Source organism: Pteropus medius, unplaced genomic scaffold (assembly GCF_902729225.1).
Source record: "Pteropus medius unplaced genomic scaffold, Ma_sr-lr_union100, whole genome shotgun sequence".
Lineage (NCBI taxonomy): Eukaryota > Metazoa > Chordata > Mammalia > Chiroptera > Pteropodidae > Pteropus > Pteropus medius.
Window position 1 is genome coordinate 15,147,824 of NW_024354502.1, and position 18,684 is coordinate 15,166,507.

The 18,684-nt window shown below is 35.2% G+C and overlaps 2 pseudogenes; one reads left to right on the forward strand and one right to left on the reverse strand.

Moving 5' to 3' along the window:
* Nucleotides 1-4,927: 4,927 nt before the first annotated feature.
* Nucleotides 4,928-5,046, reverse strand: LOC120595810 (uncharacterized; annotated as a pseudogene).
* Nucleotides 5,047-18,071: 13,025 nt separating this feature from the next.
* On the forward strand, nt 18,072-18,190 carry LOC120595845 (uncharacterized; annotated as a pseudogene).
* The last annotated feature ends 494 nt before the right edge of the window (nt 18,191-18,684 follow it).

An 18,684-nucleotide genomic window follows, 5' to 3' on the forward strand; every position in this document is an offset into this window, starting at 1 on the left:
AACTGCAGAAAGAAATTAAGAAAGACCTAAATGAATAGAGAAATACACTATGCACAGTGTTGCAAGACAGTATTGTAAAGATGTCATTTCACCTCAAAGTGACCTATAGAATCAATATACTTCCAACTCAGAATGCTTTTTTTCATTTTGGTGGAAATTGACAGTCTAACATAAAAAGCTTTATGGAAATACACAAAAGACCTAGAATAACCAAAATAATCTTGAAAAAGAAAACAAGTTGAAGGATTTAGACTCCCTGATTTTAAGACTTATTATAAAGCTACAATAATTAAGACCGAATGTTATTGGCATAGGAAAAGGCAAATAGATGAATTGAAAAGACTAGAGAATCTGGGAATAGACCTCCCTATACATTCAGCCAATTGATTGAGATGTCAGAAATTCAATGGAAAAATATTTTCAACAAATGTTGCTAGAACTGGATGGATATCTATATATCTTGACCTGTACATCACAACATCTAAAAAATTAAATTGAGATAAACTGAAAACTTAAAAATAAAAGTCAAAACTATAAAATCCTTGGAAGAAAGCATAAAGAATATCTTTGCAATTACGCAGTAGGCGAAGATTTCTTCGTATATAAAAAACCACAATCATAAAAGAAAAAATATTTTGGACTTTATTCAAATTAGAAACTTCTGTTCATCAAAAGACACCTTTAGGAAAATGAAAAAGTAAGTCACATACTCACTACCAAGGCCTAGTGGAAATGTATTACGCAGTTTACATATAATAGAAATATAATTTTAACCCAGGTCTCTTGCTTTTAAACCTTCGCGGAACAAAATATAAATATTACAAATCTTGACACTGCAATAGTACAGAAGTTGAAGCTTAAAAAATGGGCAAGAGAGTTGGAAATTTGAATAGTGATGTGAGTATCATTTTACTAACATGAAAAGTGAAGAGAGACACTTGACAGTTATGGAACAGGCAATAGCAATTTCAGTAATATTTAAAGTCAGTAAGCAATTAATAGAAATCAAAGAGATAATATGATTATTAAAATGGTAGGAAGGAAAAACTAGTAGGAAGTAACCTGAGTAGACTAAATTCTTTCCTTTGTATCTGGAAATCAACAGATAATATTCAAAGTTGAAACATAAATAGCAGAAAAACATAAACATTTAACCTCTGAAAACTGATTTAGGGATGGAAAAGAAAGGAGGAGGGAATTTTGCTTTTCACTTTATATTTATTCTCTAATATTTGTTTTTCCCCATGTGTATTTATTACATTGTTTTCAGACAAATAGATAAACAGATAATAGAAAAGAAGGAGGGTTGGGGAAAACTACATACCTAGAGGTTATCACTGCATAGTGAGATTTCAGATGATATCTTTATTACACCAGTTCATATGGCTGACAATATTTTTATAGCTATGAAATGAAAATAAAACTGTTTTACTCTTTAAAAGCAAAATCTGAAATTTAAAAATTCAACTTCGTTAAGGTACTTTATTGCCTCATTTATTGCCTTTATTTATGGAAAATAACATCTGGTAGTATTGGAGCTATCTGATGAGAAAACACTTTCAGAATGTCAAAGTATTAACTTCTTGGTTTACATCACTGTATTACATGGATACAAACTACTGTTGTTTCAGTTGATGAAGTCTAGAGAGCCCTTAGCCCCAAAGTGCCAGATGGGACTGAAGAACGAAGTTCCCTACCAGTCAAACAGAAGTTTTCACAATAACAGGACTACTGTCAAATGACACTGAGTTCTTTGCAAATATGGTGAGTAAAGAAATCCTAAAAAATACCCCTATGGCAGTGTATTTACAATTTGTCCTGACATAAGCTTTTTTGGAATCTTCTTCTAAGATTAAGTCTACACCCATAATTATGTCATCATGTATGCAGAAATGTCATTTTTGCTCAGTTAATGTAACTTGTTTACAAGCCTGGAAGAGCAATAGCTAATGGTGATGTCCAGTGCCATTTGCCACTTAGACACAAAACCTGTTGTAGTGTTCCCACTAGAGCTGTGATCTTGGTTCACCTATGTCCTAAATTAGGTGTGTAGAGAAAAAATTACATGCCCCTAGGAATGTGTTTTATAGCAAACAGAATATTGTTTCAGAAACTAGTCATCAGGTTATCTTGGCCATTGTACATGAGCACATCTGGGAATTATTCTCAGGAAAACGTTGGGTAGAAGCTCTTACTAGTGGTTTGGACTTTGTTTGACTACTGCAAAGACTAGGGAAAAAAATAAGCACATATCAGACTCCAGTTTGTAATCTACCAAAATTAATCCCATGATATATGATGGTGAGACCTTGATCGAGAATTCTCATTGATTTTGTAAGATTATATTAATAGGTTACAGTAGGTTCCCTCACAAATGGCAACAAAATGTTCTCAATTCTACTATTGCTTTATTCATAACTCTGGGTCAGATATTTGCAATACAACTTCTGCTGTGTGCGTGAATTTTTTTTTTTTGGTTTGTTTGGTTGGTTTTTTGTTTGTTTGTTTGTTTGTTTGTTTTTTGGTTAAATTTAAGATTCTCTAAGAACTTTGCAAATAATTAAGTAGTTAAAAGCAGGGATTTTGAAACCAGACAGACCTGAGTTTGAATTCTTTAAGCTGAATTAGCTGGATGACCTTCATAAACTCAATGTAAACCTGTTTTCTCATATTTTAAAAGGAACGAAAGCACAACTCAGTTTTGTAAAATTAAATATGATAATTTATATAAATCATCTAGTGCTGTGGTTCCCAAGTTGTCTGCACATTGGATTCTCCTGGGGGCTTCAAAATGACCTACTGGTCCCTGTGTCCTATCTGAAGAGATTGTGATTTAAATGGTCAGGGGTTTGGCCTGAGCTTGGAAATTATTTTAAAGGTCTCTCGCTGATATTATTATCAGACAAGTTAGGGAACCACTGAGCATAACAATACTGGCATAATGTTTTTAAACCCTAAGTGTTTTATAAACATTATCTAACAATATTTCTAATAATCCTAAGAGGCAGACACCATGTTACTCCCAATTTCCAATGCTAAATTGGGGTTTAGAGAGATTTGATAACATAATCAAGACCAGATAACTAGTACAAAGCAGAATCAATATTTAAAACTAGTTTGCCTGAATCCAAAGTCTAAGCCCTCAATTATAATGCTATCTAGCCCCAGCCAAGTTTCCTTACCATAAATTTACTAACCCAGTTGAGGTATAGCTTATGACAGTCTCAGTTTGGGGGAAGAAAGAAAGAAAAGGAAAGAAAGGAAAGAAAGGAAAGAAAGGAAAGAAAAGAAAAGGAAAGAAAGGAAGGAAGGAAGGAAGGAAGGAAGGAAGGAAGGAAGGAAGGAAGGAAGAAGAAAGAAAAAAAAGAAAAAAGAAAGAAAGAAAGAAAGAAGAAAGAAAGAAAGAAAAAAAAAAAAAGAAGAACTAATGAAAACCCCAGAGTTGTATAGTAAATACTCAGTAAAATCATAAAAACAGCTACTTTATTATATCTCGCAATGGTCTGAGCAAATGGTCAGACTGAAAAGATGGTAAAGATGACTGAAGGAAATTGAATAATAAGATTGGATATGTTTTTCATCAATAAACATATTATGCCATGTTAGACAATAATTCTTAGTCCTGCTGAATTTTTAATAGAAATTTTCACGAAAACTCACTCCAGCTTCCTTCTACATGCATCAAGGGTTCAAAAAACAAAGATGTCTTATGGAAGCTATACTCAGCACTTACTTTCCACTTATCTATACCACAATAGTTAGTATTTGTAAAGAACTGGACTAATGTGGATTTCAGCCACAACAATTAAAACATGGTCTATGTTTAACAAAGTCCAAAGTACAAGTAGAGTGAAAAAGTATCACCATATTGATTGTGAGCATCTCTCTCACAGAACCTTCTTGAATTGAATTTTTTATTCCATCTTCTAAGGACAGACTAGAATAGCTAAGAGACATTATTGAAAAACAGCTACTCTCTGCCATGACACCTGGGTTGTCTGGGTAACTAGCTGAAGAATAAGAACAAAGTTAGAGAACAAATACTATCTGATTTCAAAACTTATTATAAAGTATAGTAATTAAGATAGTGCAGTTCTGGCATAAAGACAGATAGATAAATGAGACAGAATAGAGAGCACAGAAATAGACCCACACATGTATAGACAACTTATTTTTGACATACATGTAAAGGCAATTCAAAAACAATCTTCTGAATAAATGATGCTGGAACATTTAAATATCTATATTCCAAAAAAAAAAAAAGATTCAATCCATACCTCCTACCATATGCAAAAAAAAAACAGCTCAAAATGGATCATAGATTTAAAGTAAATTCTAAAACTATGGAACTTCTAAAAAACAACATAGGAGAAAATCTGTGAGACCTTGGGTTTAGGTAAATACTTATTAACACAACACCAAAGGCATAAGAGAAAAAACAATAAATAGGACTTCACCAAAATTTAAAAGTTCCGTTCTTCAAAAGATACTATTAAGAGGATGAAAAGACAATCTACAGACTAGGAGAAAATATTTGCAAATCGTAGATTTGATATAAGACTTGTATCCAGAATATATGATGTTCAATGTCATTAGTCATTAAGTAAATGCAAATTACAATCACAATGAGATACCATTACATACCTAATAGAATGGCTAAAATTAAAATAACTGACCAGATCAAGTATTGGTGAGAATGTGTAACAACTGAAATTTTTATCCACTGTAAGTGGAAATTTAAGTGGTTCAGCCTCTCTGGAAAAATGTTGAACACCTTCTTAAAGAGTTAAACACACACCTAGTTAAACACACATCCAGTCATGCCACTCCTAGGTATTTACCCAAGAGAAATGAAAACATATGTCCTTAACAAAGATTTGCATACCAATATTCATAGCAATTTTATTTTTTTAATTTATTATTTTTTTAAACACAGCACCTGGTCTTCCTAGGTGGTCTCCCATCCAAGAACTAACCAGGCCCGATCCTGCTTAGCTTCCAAGATCAAACAAGATTGAGCACATTCAGGGTGGCATGGCTGTAACCCCAAACAGAAAACAACCCAAATGCCCTTCAACAGTGGAATGGATAAACAAATCCTGGTATATCCATACTTCAGAAATAAATATTAATGAATTTATTAGCTATAGGGACGAATCTCAGAATAATTATGCTTTGTGAAAGAAGACAACAGCAAAAAGAATATATGTTATATGATTCCAATTATTTTATATAAAATTCTAGAAAATGCAAGCTAATATATGGTGACAAATCAGATCAGTGGTTGTTTGGGCTGTTAGGTGAGGTAGGAAGGATTACTGAAAAGGCATAAGAAAAGTTTTGAGGGTGATAGGCATGTTTATTATTTTGCATGTGTCAAAACATGTTTTAATGTACATTAAATATGTGTAGTTTGTTTTATGTCAATTATATCTCAATAAAACAGTTGAAAATAATTTTTTAAAGCTCTTCTTATTTGAAGACTTCAGTAGCTAAATAAAAAAGCACTGCGTATGGTGGTGATGTTTATATTTTATGTATTTTGATTATATGCTGCAGTGATTTCTGCTAGGGTTAGAATTCTCTTTTTTTTTTAAAAAAAAAAGATGACCTTGTTAAAAGCCTGTTTTATTGCTTAAAGATAGCACAAATATCTTAATCAATTACCTGGGAAAACATAAAAACTCATTCTATCTCAAAAAGAAATTAGGAGTATCATGGATTAGAGAAGGTTGCATAAAATTTTACATTACCAATTGTTTGAAATTCAATAATTGGTAAGTATATTCAATAGTCTGCAGATTTATCTCAGGTATCTTGACCCATTTGTTAAAACAGGAAATTATGAGAGAGCACCACTTGTGAGAATATACATACATTCTCATGACTAAAAGTCTATCTGCCACACTTAGGTATATTTAATACATGAGCGTCAATTTGCTGAAGCTTTTGTTTGTGTTTTTCTCCTTTCTTCTCCAAAAGTAAATGACACAGCAGATTCTTTAAAGACAAAGTTACATTTCAAAAAGCTGGTCTGTGTTCATGTTCTGTGCTTACAGTTATTTATTGCTTTATAAAGGTTATAGGTAGGTAAATATGACTAAAGTTTGATAAAATAAAACATTTTACAGAACATCCTATTGGTTTAATATGGTAAAACTTCTAGAATTTAAAATTATTTTAAAGAATGAATATCTTAGAATTGTTAGAACTGAAATATTCATGACATGACCAGATAGATAGGAACTGATGGTTTTTAGATGGTACAGAGAAGATTCCATAACTTGCTTTTGTAATTTATTTTATAGTAAATATAAATACTTTCACCTTAAAGTAAGGACTAAAACTAGAATAAATTCTTGCTTATTCCGAATTTTGATGAGTGAGATATTTATATTTAACTTAGTATTCAGGTTAATGAGTGTTACCATATTTAGTATACCTGGATTTCTAATTTTTCAAAGAAATAAAGTATTATGAAAGACACTAAAATGAAGCCCTGGAATATCTAAAACAATCTTGAAAAAGAAGAATAAAGTGTGAGGAATCACTCTTCTCTATGTTAGGGCCCATTATGTAGCTGTAATAATCAAAACAGCATGGAATTGATGGAGGAAAAGATTAATAGATCAATGGAAAAGAACAGAGAACCCAGATGCAGGCCTACACTCTATCAATGTCAATATCCTGGTTGTTATATCATACTGTAGTTTTGCAGAATGTTACCAGTGACGGGAACTGAGAAAGGATACAAGGGGTTTCTCTATATTATTTCTTACACGTGCATGTCAATTATCTCAAAATAGAAAGTTTAATTTAAAATGACCCTAAAAGAATAGCAAAGGAAATATAATTTTTCTTGTACGTTTTTAAATGAAATACAAAATTTTACAATTTTGGGCGGTTTTCATTCTAAAGAAGAATTATCACATAAAAGAGTGTAAAAGAAAACAACTCATTATTTGAAATTTCTAGTTAAGCAGATTTTCAATGAACAGGCATTGACTTTACAGAAGAATTTCAGTCATAAGATCCCAGTTCTGGAAATTAACCAGTAACCTTTTCCAGGAGTCAGGAAGGTGAGACTTCACAACTTGTCAACCTGGAAAGCTGCTGGTGCCCCCATACATAACCTGTGTCTAGGTCATCTGATTGATTCTCATGGAATGCAGTAAGAAAAGGATCTTCATCAGCAAAATACTTACATTTTGCCTGTAAGTATCTATTTAATAGTCTTGAATTATATAAGCAAGATTGTAAAGAAAACACAAAATTAGAATACAACTTTAAAATACGTACATGAGATTATTTTTGCACATTATATTTGCAAGTAATCCAACCTGGGATGTTATAGTGGATGTTATATTTGTGAAAGTTTCTTTCGTTTCGTTTTGTTTTCCCTAAAGTATGGTCCCTTTCCCTAAAGTATGGTATGTTTTAGAAGAGACTAACATTATAATAGTGAGCTGGTAAAAATGCAATTCATTTTGAATTAGATAAAAAAGTTTTCAACCATAATTCATAAATGTTTAGAGTTTTAAAAGTATATAGATTATAGGAAATGTTTAAAAAATGCTTTATCAAACAAAGTTGTAAAAGTAAAATAAAAAAATCATCATCATCTGTGAGATAAGAGAAAACATATATTGGTTTCTGCTCCCAGTTCCTGGCACAGAGTTTCTGAAACCCTTGCAATTTCTTAAGTGATAAAAACACTAGGAACATCTCTTGTTTCATTATTTGCCTTTGACCCAGTCCCTGACGTAGGGCTCCTAAAAACCTGTATTATTTCCTAAGTGATAAGAGCACTAGAAGCATCTTGTTCTACTGTGATGACTCTGGGTGGGCTCTGGGATGGCTCCTGGATGGGGCTGGTCACCAGAAAGACCAAGTCACGATTAGAAGCTTGGAATTTTCAGCCCCCATCCTCATGAGAGAGAAGAGGAAAATGGAAATAGAGTTAGTAATTGATCAGGCCTATATCAGGAGGCCTCCATAAAACCCCAATAGAATGGGTTTCAGAGAGCTTCCGGGCTGATGAATCTATCACTCAGGGAGGGTGACACACCCTAACTCCACAGGGAAAGGAGCTCCTATGCTCAGGACTCTCCCAGACCAACGTATCTCTTCATCTGGCCGTTTATCTGTGTCCTTTATCATATTATTCAACACTGGTAAACATAAGTGTTTCCTTGAGTTCCGTGAGCCCTTCTAGCAAATTAATTGAACCTGAGGAGGAGGGAGTCATGGGAACCTCTGATATGTGACAAAGTCAGATGAAAGTTGTAGGTAGCCTGGGGACCTATTACTTGAGACTGGCATGTGAAGTGGGGTGAGAACAGTCTAATAGGACTGAGCCCTTAAGCTCTGGGATCTAACACTATCTCCAGGTAGATAGTGATAGTATTGAGTTAAATTATAGTATATCTAACTGGTGTCCCAGAGTATTGCTTGGTAAACCCTCACACAATTGGTGACCAGTTGTGCCCGAAGTGAAGTGTCTGCCTGAGTAGTAGAGGAGACACACAGGGAGGAAACACACAATAGGGAAGAATTGTTTTCCCTGCATAAGAAGGAAAAAAACTGAGTTTCCCCAGTATATCCTTTTTTCTCCCACTTCATCCCACTGGAACCATCTGATTCATGCTCTCACCTCACATGACTTGCCTGAACAACTTAAGTAGAAAAGCGATTCTTTGCTTGTTTCCCACTTCCCACCCCTAGTCCATCTTCCAAACTGTCCCCAGAATGATCTTTTTAGTAAGCAATCTGTCCACCCCCTCTCTGTGTGAAATCCAACCATTACCTCTGATTGCCTAATAGATAGTCTGAATTTTGCTGGCCATTGAAAGCTATCTAAAACCTATGCCCAACCTACCTGTCACTCCTAAATACATATCCCACACTCTATATAGGCCATACTTCTCCACCTTCTCAGAACACACCACACTTGTTCTTCTGTGAGTCTTTCCATCTAGAATGCCCATCTTGGTCTTTGCCTGGTTAATGATCTCACTTCCTCTCTGAAGCTGTCCTCAATATCCTGAGACAGTTCATCACTCCTTCTTTTTGCTCTCACGGGATTTTATATGGAATAATAGTTACTATTTACTGAGCGCTTACTAGGTACCAGGCACTGTGCCTAACTAAGCATTTTACAGACGTGATCTCATTTAATCTTCCCAGCAGCCCTATGAGGTAATGTGGCACTTTTCACAGTGTCTTCTCATTCATTGTTTTCGTGTCTATATCCTCATTAGAAAAGACCAGTCTTATTCATTTTATCTGAACCACCTTTTCCTATAATGTCTGATCAAATTAGGTGCTCAATAAATGTTTGTTGAGTGAGTGAATGATAGAATAAAGTGAAATGAATAAATACAATAGGGTACCTTAAAAATTAACTCGTTAGAGAGGACTGGCTTTACCATACACTGTATATGAACAGAACATTGGGAAAATGCTTCCTATTTCAAATTTCTCTCTCCCCAACCCTGGCATGCCGCCTGAAATCTCCATGGTTCTCAAGGATGTCCTGTCTTTATTTTTTCTTCTTAACTGCCATCAACCTAGATTAGACCCTATCTTTCCTCTTATTTGATCCACTCATCTACTTTCAGATCTTCTCTTTAATTATTACTAGACACTTTGAAAAAGATCAATTTTCCTAAAATATTAGTCTGATTATATATTTCCCTTACTCAAAAGCCTTATATTTTCTAAAAGAAACCTTTCTCCTCAGCCTGACTTTCAAAAATCTCCACAATGTGTTCTCAACTTTATCTCCCATTATATTTTAAACCTTATGGTCCAATCAATCTGAAATAGTTGCCATTCTCACTTCCAAGCCTTTGTTCACTAATATCCCTCTGCCTGTCTGGGTTGGCCCTTTTCCTTATATTGTCTATAAAAATTCTATCCATCCCATGATGTTTTCCTAGGACACAGCGGTCAGAAATGACCTCTCATTTTTTACATATGCTTATTTCACTGACAGAAAGGTAATGAGAGAAATTTTAATGTTAGACTTATCTCCTATTTCCAAAAGGTAGCTCTTTGAGAGATCAAATTGACCTTTTCAATTACCTGTTCACCTCATAAATGATCCCTTTTGAAAATAAGTGACCCCTTCCCCACATACGGGTGAGTCTTCTGCAGCTGTGCTTCTGCCATACCAGCCTGCTTCTTGGAAAGCAGGTCAGTAGATCAGGATTGGGCACCTGAACACACTGGGCCAGTAGATTCTCTCTCCAGAGACTTATGTACTTAAACAAAAAAGCCTCTTAGTCTGGATCTGTCCCCTATGTGGAGGAGCTGGGAACTGGAGAACTGTGAGGCAGCCATGGGGCCACCAGTAGCGATGTGCCTGTGAGTTTCTGTCCCTCCAGAGGGATCCCTATAAGCACAAACCTCTAAGAATACCAAGATATATGTGTATATATTTTTAAGGCTCTATTCTTGATTTCCTTACACTATTCCCTGAAACCAAATGTGACTTAATTTTGCTTAAAATGTCATTGGCGCTGTATCTCTTCCTAATGTAAGAGCAGCCCTTCTAGATAGACACAGCTTCAGGTGTAGGGTACAAATATATGTATGTAGTGACCTTGGGTAACCATAGTATTTTCCTTCATAGCCAGGGAGGTATAGAAAGCTGGGCTTCAGAAAGAGCAGAAGGAATCATACATCTGGGAGGAAAAAAGAATAAACCAAAATCTGCAGAGAAGCAGCAGTTTAATAGAGATTGTTAGAGGGCGTCACTGCCTGGTCCCTTGTCAGCTTTCCTGATACTAGATTTAAGCTCTATAAAGGTACCATTGCCTATGGCTTTCTCGAGAAAATTCAGTATTCTTTCAATAAACTCAAGAGCAAAATGAGTTGTGTTTTAGTTATCTAATCCCACAAGAACCAGAGTAACTTTTTAGAATAACTTGCAATGTCAGGCACCTGGTAGATATATGTTGAACGTAGGCTGGACTGCTGATTCTTAATCTTGGCAACACATTAGAAACATCTGGATGTTTTTAAACCTACCAATGCCTGCATCCAACCACAGACCAATTAAATTCAAACTGGCTTTGATAGGAGGGGACATGTATTTGGTATTTTTTAAAGCTTCCTCTAAATAAGATTAGGATTTATGATCACTAGGTTAGATATTATGAAATGTAAACACTAGGAGAGAGCAGGTAGCATATTAAAGTATTTTTATTTGTCATCTATATTGAATCATTTATCAGATTACACAGTCTGGGAAAAGATTTAGAAAGTAGAGTAGGGTAAGAGTAGCATTAGGAGAAGTATAGAAAAGTATGTTAAAACAGGAAAGACATGCATTAAGTTTTGTACATATTTTTTCGAACAGAAAATTAATAGAGCGCTGGGAGTAGTTGCCTAAGCCAGTAGCTGATAAAGCAGAAGAAAATGGGTTATGACAGTTATTTTCATTTAAAAAATATGGAATTCTTTTAAAGGACATTTTATAAAAATACTATTTTGCTAAAATTTTAGTTTGAAAATCAAGCTAAAGCAATATAAAATCTAAATGAGATGAGCATAATCTCTAGATCAGCATAATTAAGCAAGTGATCATAACTTACTGTCCAATTGGTTCTATATTTATAACTTAATTATCCAATTAGGTCTATATTTATAACTTAATTATCAATAATATAATTATCAGAAGGCAGTATAAACATCTAAAAATACCGATATATATATATATATATACACATATATATCTAAAAATACTGATATATATATATATATATATACACATACATACACACACACACATATATTTTTAAGGCTCTATTCCTGATTTCTCTACATCATTCCCTTAAATCAAATATGACTTCATTTTCCTTAAAATGTCATTGGCACTGTATCTCCTCTTAATCCATTTGTCTGGTATCGTGGCTATTTCAGTGCTTGTCTGTTGCTTTCTACTTAATTAGAAGCTTCTTGAGAGAAGCAATCATGATATTCATCTTTGCATCCCTTGCAAGGAATCTTCTTCAATTAGAGCATTTTAGTTTTATTTGTTGTGTTAAGCTGTATCATTTAGGCATAAATTCTACTGCGAACAATGACAAATAACAATGGCTTAAACCATGGGTTTATTTTTCTCATATAGCAAAAATCCAGATACAGGCAATCCAAGGTTGGCACAGCTTCTCAAGGAAAGCATCAATGACACACATTCTCCCCATCTCTCTGCTTCTGCTGTTCTTACTGTTTCGCTTATCACCTCATGATCACAAAATGGCTGCTGCGCTTCTAGGCACTACAGTTTTCACAGGCAGGAAGGAGCAGGTTCGAAAGGCCCAAAGGAACAATTCAGCTCAATCTATCATTTTAAAGCTTTCCTTGAATATTAGTAGGTAACAGCTAATTGGTTAGAACTGGACATATGGTTGTTCCTGGTCCAATGCTGGAAGATGATTAGGGAGAAAGGAATTCTGTATAGGGGTTGAGTCAGCCAGAAACATTGTACCATATAGTTTGATTGTAGTTAGAGTTGAAGGAATATTACAGATTATTTGGCACCTGCTACTGAGATCTGACATGAGAAAACTGTAGGCCAGAAATGTCTGAGAGCCACAGCCAGGTGATGGCAGAACAGAGACTAGACCAAGACCCAGCTATCACCATTCTTGGGCCATTGAACATTTCATGCATCTGCACATGGATCACTAGAAGGTCCTACTCTAGAAGCTATAAGTCATTTCTAAAGCAGAAGTTAGAAAATCGGGACTTTGTTTCAGCTTTCTCCTGAAGAACCTGTCCCTTCTTATAAATCTTCAGAGCAACAAATGGGAAACAGACTTAAAAGATTGCAAAATTGTTCAAAATTTCCATAGGACATGTCCTCCATAAGTTGTCCTCTTGCTCTGTGTAACTTAGAAGGTTTTTTTTAAAAATTCCTAATGGAGAACAAATTCATTACACAATGAAAATCCAAAATTGTTCAAGTGTAATTCCAATTTTTGCTCTTTTCCCTTAGTATACACTACCATTGACTATTTTTTCTAGGGATTTTTTAAAATTATTGTTATTATCGAATACCCTTAATCCTGATTATTGACTTCCCTCTCCCCCGAAAAAGGTTTTGCTAAATGTATGCCACCTAAAGAATTATTATTCTGCAATTTTTAAGTTTCCCTAAATGACCAATTTTAGTTCCCTAGGTATGATAGTCACATTTCAGGAAAAAAAATTATATCTCCATTTCAACCAGCTAATGTTCTACAAAAGTGTTATTACTTCTCCATATCTGTGACTTGTATATTATGAGTAAATGCTGAATAAGTCATAGCTATTATTAAGTTTATTTTTATGTAAATTCAACAAGACAGTAGATATAAATCTTTGAAACAATAAATCATGTTAAAACAGAAATCAATTGATATTTATCATGTTCAAACACATTTGGGCCTGGATTTCTAGGACTCATAGTTTTTTATAACTATATCATTATCCTTGTACATATATATTTAACACATAGGTATTTAAGCCACTCATGTATCTGCTGTCGAATACGGTTGTTTTATACCATTTTAAAGATTTATTTAGCAATATACGTGCTACTACCACAAACTCTGTTAGAATGATTTCTATGAAAATTCTACTTCATAAGCTATCATTTTAAATAGAGAGAGGTACAGTAAAAAAGATATTTTAGCATACATTTTCTAATAACCCTATGTAGTTTTTCTAAGTCAATTTAAATTTGCCTGGGGTATGTAGTTTATCGGTTATTGTTCAGTTGTCATGGAAACAGACGCAATAATCACATACACATTCTGCAGCTGCGTGGACAAGCCATCTCCTCTGAGATTTTAACTTGCAAATAAAGCAGTGCATGAGTAAGAGGCAAGCATTCTTCTCCAGGAGACTGCGTACACGGTACCTCTAAGATACCAGTCTCAGGTGATAGCCAAAGCAAGACTTCCAAATGCAACTCTTTCTCCGGGTTTCTCATGGAACAGCTGAGACATCTTTACTCAAATCATAATGATACTTCCACTTCTGCTTTTAGAATCTGGGGCATAGGTAAAGAAAGCACAATGGAAAACTGTACACTAAGTACCTGGTTCTTATCCATTTCTTAAGACTTCCGGTGTTTCTGAAGTGGAAATTATGAAAACACAGTTCAGCTGTTCTGAAAATAAAACTTCGATGACATTGAAAAATAAAGTTGTGGAAGTCATTGCAAAAGAAAGGTAGGAATCAAAGAAATTTCTCTAACAAAAATTCCTAGTCTTTCATGATGCCCTCGAAACTGAGATTGTGCATTCATTTGGGCCACTTCTGAACAAGTGAATTTTTTATATGTAGTTGACTCAGTCAAAGGAAAGAGTTTTAATTTTTTGTTATAGAAAATTTCAAATATACATAAAAATAGAAAATACAATGAATCTTTATGTACCCACCTCCCAGATTAAGCTACTCTAAATATTTTGACACTTGTTTTATCTGTAAACACAAACTTCTGTGGCCAAATTATATTAATCGTGTCATTTCACTCATACATTTCTACTATATCTCCAATTGATAAGGATTTTAAAAAATGTAATAATTATGCTGTCATCTATACCTAAAAAAGTAGCATTTAATTCCTTAATATCAGAAATATTCTATTTTTTAATTAACAGTATAAAAATTGGTATTAACAGTTGTTATACATTATCTAAAAGGCTTGTAAATAAATCACTTTTGTGATTTATTTTTCTCATGAAGAAGAAAATACTTTAAAAATTGTTTTTTATCCTGTCTTAAATTTTTCTCATCCTCTTTCTAGAGGAGGCATCAACTTTTAGTTCCTATCATTTTATAATAGTGTAGGTAGGGAATACCCATTGAAGAAGTTAATTTTAATTAATTGAAATAACTAACATGGGGGAAACACTGATTCAGTCTTGAATTCCTCTTCAGTTGGCTCAGAGATAAGTGCTAAGAGGTTATCATTCCCCACATACCCATCATTGCTTAAAACTAATAACTTTATGAAACCTATATTTCATTAAAATCTATTAAGTTATTTCTCCATGAAAACCTTTCTCTTAAAATGACTCATGTTCTATTCGTTGAGTGCCCATCTGTTGTTGCCTTTATCTTTAACTTCTATGAGATTCTCCCACCCCAGCCTTATTGAAGTATAACAGACAATTAGTTGCTCATATTTACAGTGTACAATTCAATGAGTTTTTTTCATTTATAGCTGGCATATAATAATATATTAGTTTCAGTTGTACATCATAGTGATTAGAGATCCATATAACTCATGAAGTGGTCACCCCACTAAATTTAGTCCCCTTGTCTCCCTTACATATTTTTTACAACATTGCTGACTATTTTCCTTCTGCTTCACTTTATATCTCCATGACTATTTTGTATCCATCCATTTGTACTTCTTAGTCTCTTTGCCCTTTTTCACCATCCTGTCTAGCAGCCCTCAAAATATTCTCGGTATCTATGAGTTTGTTTCCATTTTTGTTGTTGTTCTTTATTTTGTTCTTTTGTTCCACATGTACGTGAAATGTGCTATTTGTTACGTCGACTACTTTTTCTTTATCTGACTTATTTCATTCGGCGCAATAACCTCTAGGTCCATCAAGGCAATATCTTTTTCCAGCCCCTTCTTTTTAGTCAGTGTTTGTCTTTTAATCTGAAGTGAGTCTCTTATAGGCAGCATATGTGAAGGTCTTGTTTTCTTATCCTTTCAGCCACTCTATCTTTTGGTTGGGGCACTTAATTCTTTTCCATTTGAGGTACTTGTTGATAGGAATGTAGCTATTACCATTCTTTATTCCTGTTTTTGATACATGTTCTTTCTTCTTAAAGAAGTCCCTCCAACATTTCCTGTGATACTGGCTTGGTGTTAGATAAATTCCTTTAGCTTATTTTTGTCTGAGAAGCTCTTTATCTGTCCTTCAACTCTAAATGATAACTTTGCTGGATAAAGTATTCTTGGTTGTAGATCCTGGGTTTTTATCACATCAACTACTTTGTGCCAAGCCCTCTGACCTGCACAGTTTCTTTTGAGTAATTGTCTGCCAGTCTTATGGGAGGTCCTTTGTAGGTAATGAATTGCTTTTCTCATGCTGCTTTTAAGATTCTCTCTTTGTATTTAACCTTTGGCATTTTAATTATGATGTGTCTTGGCGTGGGCCTCTCTGAGCTTCCTAGGGTTGTATGTCTATTTCCTTTGCCAGGCCAGGGAAGTTTTCCATCATTATTTCTTCAAATACATATTCAACTTCTTGTACTCTCTTCAGGTATCCATATGACATGGATGTTATTACTCTTAATTTTGTCCCATAGGCTCCTTAAATTATTATTATGTTTTTGGTTACTTTTTTCTTGCCATTCTGATTGGGTATCCTTGGCTTCTCCATGCTCTATATCAGTGTTTCGATCCTCTTCCTCCACTCTGTTGATTCCCTCCAATACACTCTTCATCTCAGATAATGTATTCTTCATTTCCGACTGGTTCTCTTTTATAATTTCCATTTCCATTTTTATATTTTTTATCTCTTTGTTAAAGTTCTCACTGAGTTCATCTACACTTCCCTTAATTTCATTGAGCATCTTTATAATCAGTATTTTGAACTCTGCATCTGGTAGATTGCTTGACTCCATTTTTCCTGGAGCTCTGTTCTGTCCTTTTATATGGGACCTGCTTCTTTGTCTCCCCATTTTGGCTGCCTTTCTGTGTCTGTTTCTATGTATTAAGCAAAGCTCCTAAGTCTCTTGGTCTTATTAGCGTGGCTTTGTGTAGTAGGTGTCCAGTAGCACAGTCCTGAGAGGGATTCAGCTGCAGGCCATGTTTAGCCCCAGCCTGTGTCCCTCTAGGCCACCTGTTAAGATTCAGCAAGCAATCCAAGAGGCCATGCCAGAAACCGAGGCCAGCTGCCACCAGTGTGGATCTTGGAGCTTGCTCAGCAAGTTGCACAGGACTTGCAGAGAACACAACTGGTTGTGGCTTGGGAAGGGCCCTGAGTTGGAGGAGGTGGAGCTTCACGGAATCCTCTAGGCGGAGCGACCTCTGTTATCCAGTTTGATGATGTCTCAGCTATGGTGGCACTGCTTCCGCACGCTGGAGGGAGGGGGCAGGGGGACTCAGCAGAGGAACAATGGATGTGCCAGCACTTCTACCAAGTAGAAAGCCTCACTTCTGGCCCTTGCTCCGACAACTCAGTGTCCCCCTCTAAGTCCCTGGTGACCCCTGAGCAGCCGACCTGGCGTTGTTGCTCAGTGTGAGCAGGTTCATCACTGTGTAAGTCCGGTTATGGATACGGCCCCCTTAAGAGGAACATCTGCAGCTGCTGGCTGCCACAGCCGTCCCCTCTGTCCCACTGGGGACTGGGCAACCTCGCATCTTTGCTCCCTCCTACCTCCAACCATCGTGGAGTGATTTCTAATTTGTCTCCCTAGTTGTAGGGCTTCTGTTCCTCTAGACCCCAGGCGACTCTGCTTGCTGTTTCCTCTGTGTTTCCGTCTCAAATTTGGTGTGGTCGAAAGAGGGGATGAGCGAAGCTTCTACCATCTATGCCATTTCGCCTGCTTCTCTATGAGATTCTTTTTGATGTTTATAATTGTTTCTTTCTGTTCTTGTCTTGTCCGCCTCTTTCTCTGTCTCTGTATCTTTTTTCCCTTTTCTTCTTTTTCTTTTCCTCTATTTTCATTTTTTGTTTCCTCTCTAATCTCTGCCTCTCCTTCCTCATTGTTAAATTTAATAACAAAAGTCAATATTCTCTATTCTTAATTGTAAAAATATGTGAGAAAAACATTTGGGTTTCTTTAAAAGAAAAGAAAATGGCTTTTCACTTGAATTTTTTACTTCCTTCAAAGTAGCAGCTCTCTTAGCATTTTTGTTTAGAAGATATCTTTAGTCATTCTAATAGGCAGCTATCTATTGCATGTTCACTAAAGATGATTTCTGAAGAATTCTAAGCAGTTTTATACCTAGGAATTTTACTTATTCTTATGGCATATATGCTAATAAGATAAGAGAAACTACTATGTTCTGATTTTTAGAATAGGTCATGCAGTTTAAAGAATTTCAAGTCAATAGCCATGCTACCCCGAACAAACCTGATCCCATCTGATCTCGGAAGCTAAGCAGGGTCGGTCCTGGTTAGTACTTGGATGGGAGACTATCTAGGAAGACCAAGTTCTGTAGGCATAAAAAATAAAAAAATAAGGGATTGTAAGCTGACAAGGTCCTTGCAATCTGTGAGGTCAACTAAGGGTTCCCTTACCTAAAAAATAAAAAAACACAAAACAAGAATTTCAAAACATCAGTCAGCAGATGACTGCAGATCCCTTGCTGGTGCTGTGTTTTACTTAATAAATCTGTAATTATTCCAATTGATTTCTGGGGGGCCTAGTTACAGTCTCAAATCTGGAAGACATCTTAGAGACTTTTGTAGCCTAAAAGTTCTTCATTTTACCGCTTGAGAAAATGAGGCCAAGAGAGGCCATGTGACTTCCAAGGATTACCTCCTAAGTTAGAAATGAAATTAGAACTAGAACTAGAACCCCAGTTTAATGACTACCAGTCCAGCACTTTCTCTACAATTTTTGAAAATAAAGGATGATTACATGTTACATGGTGAGAGGACAGTGCCCACTCACATCAGTATGACATACACTGTGAATTGTTTTTTCTGGATGCCT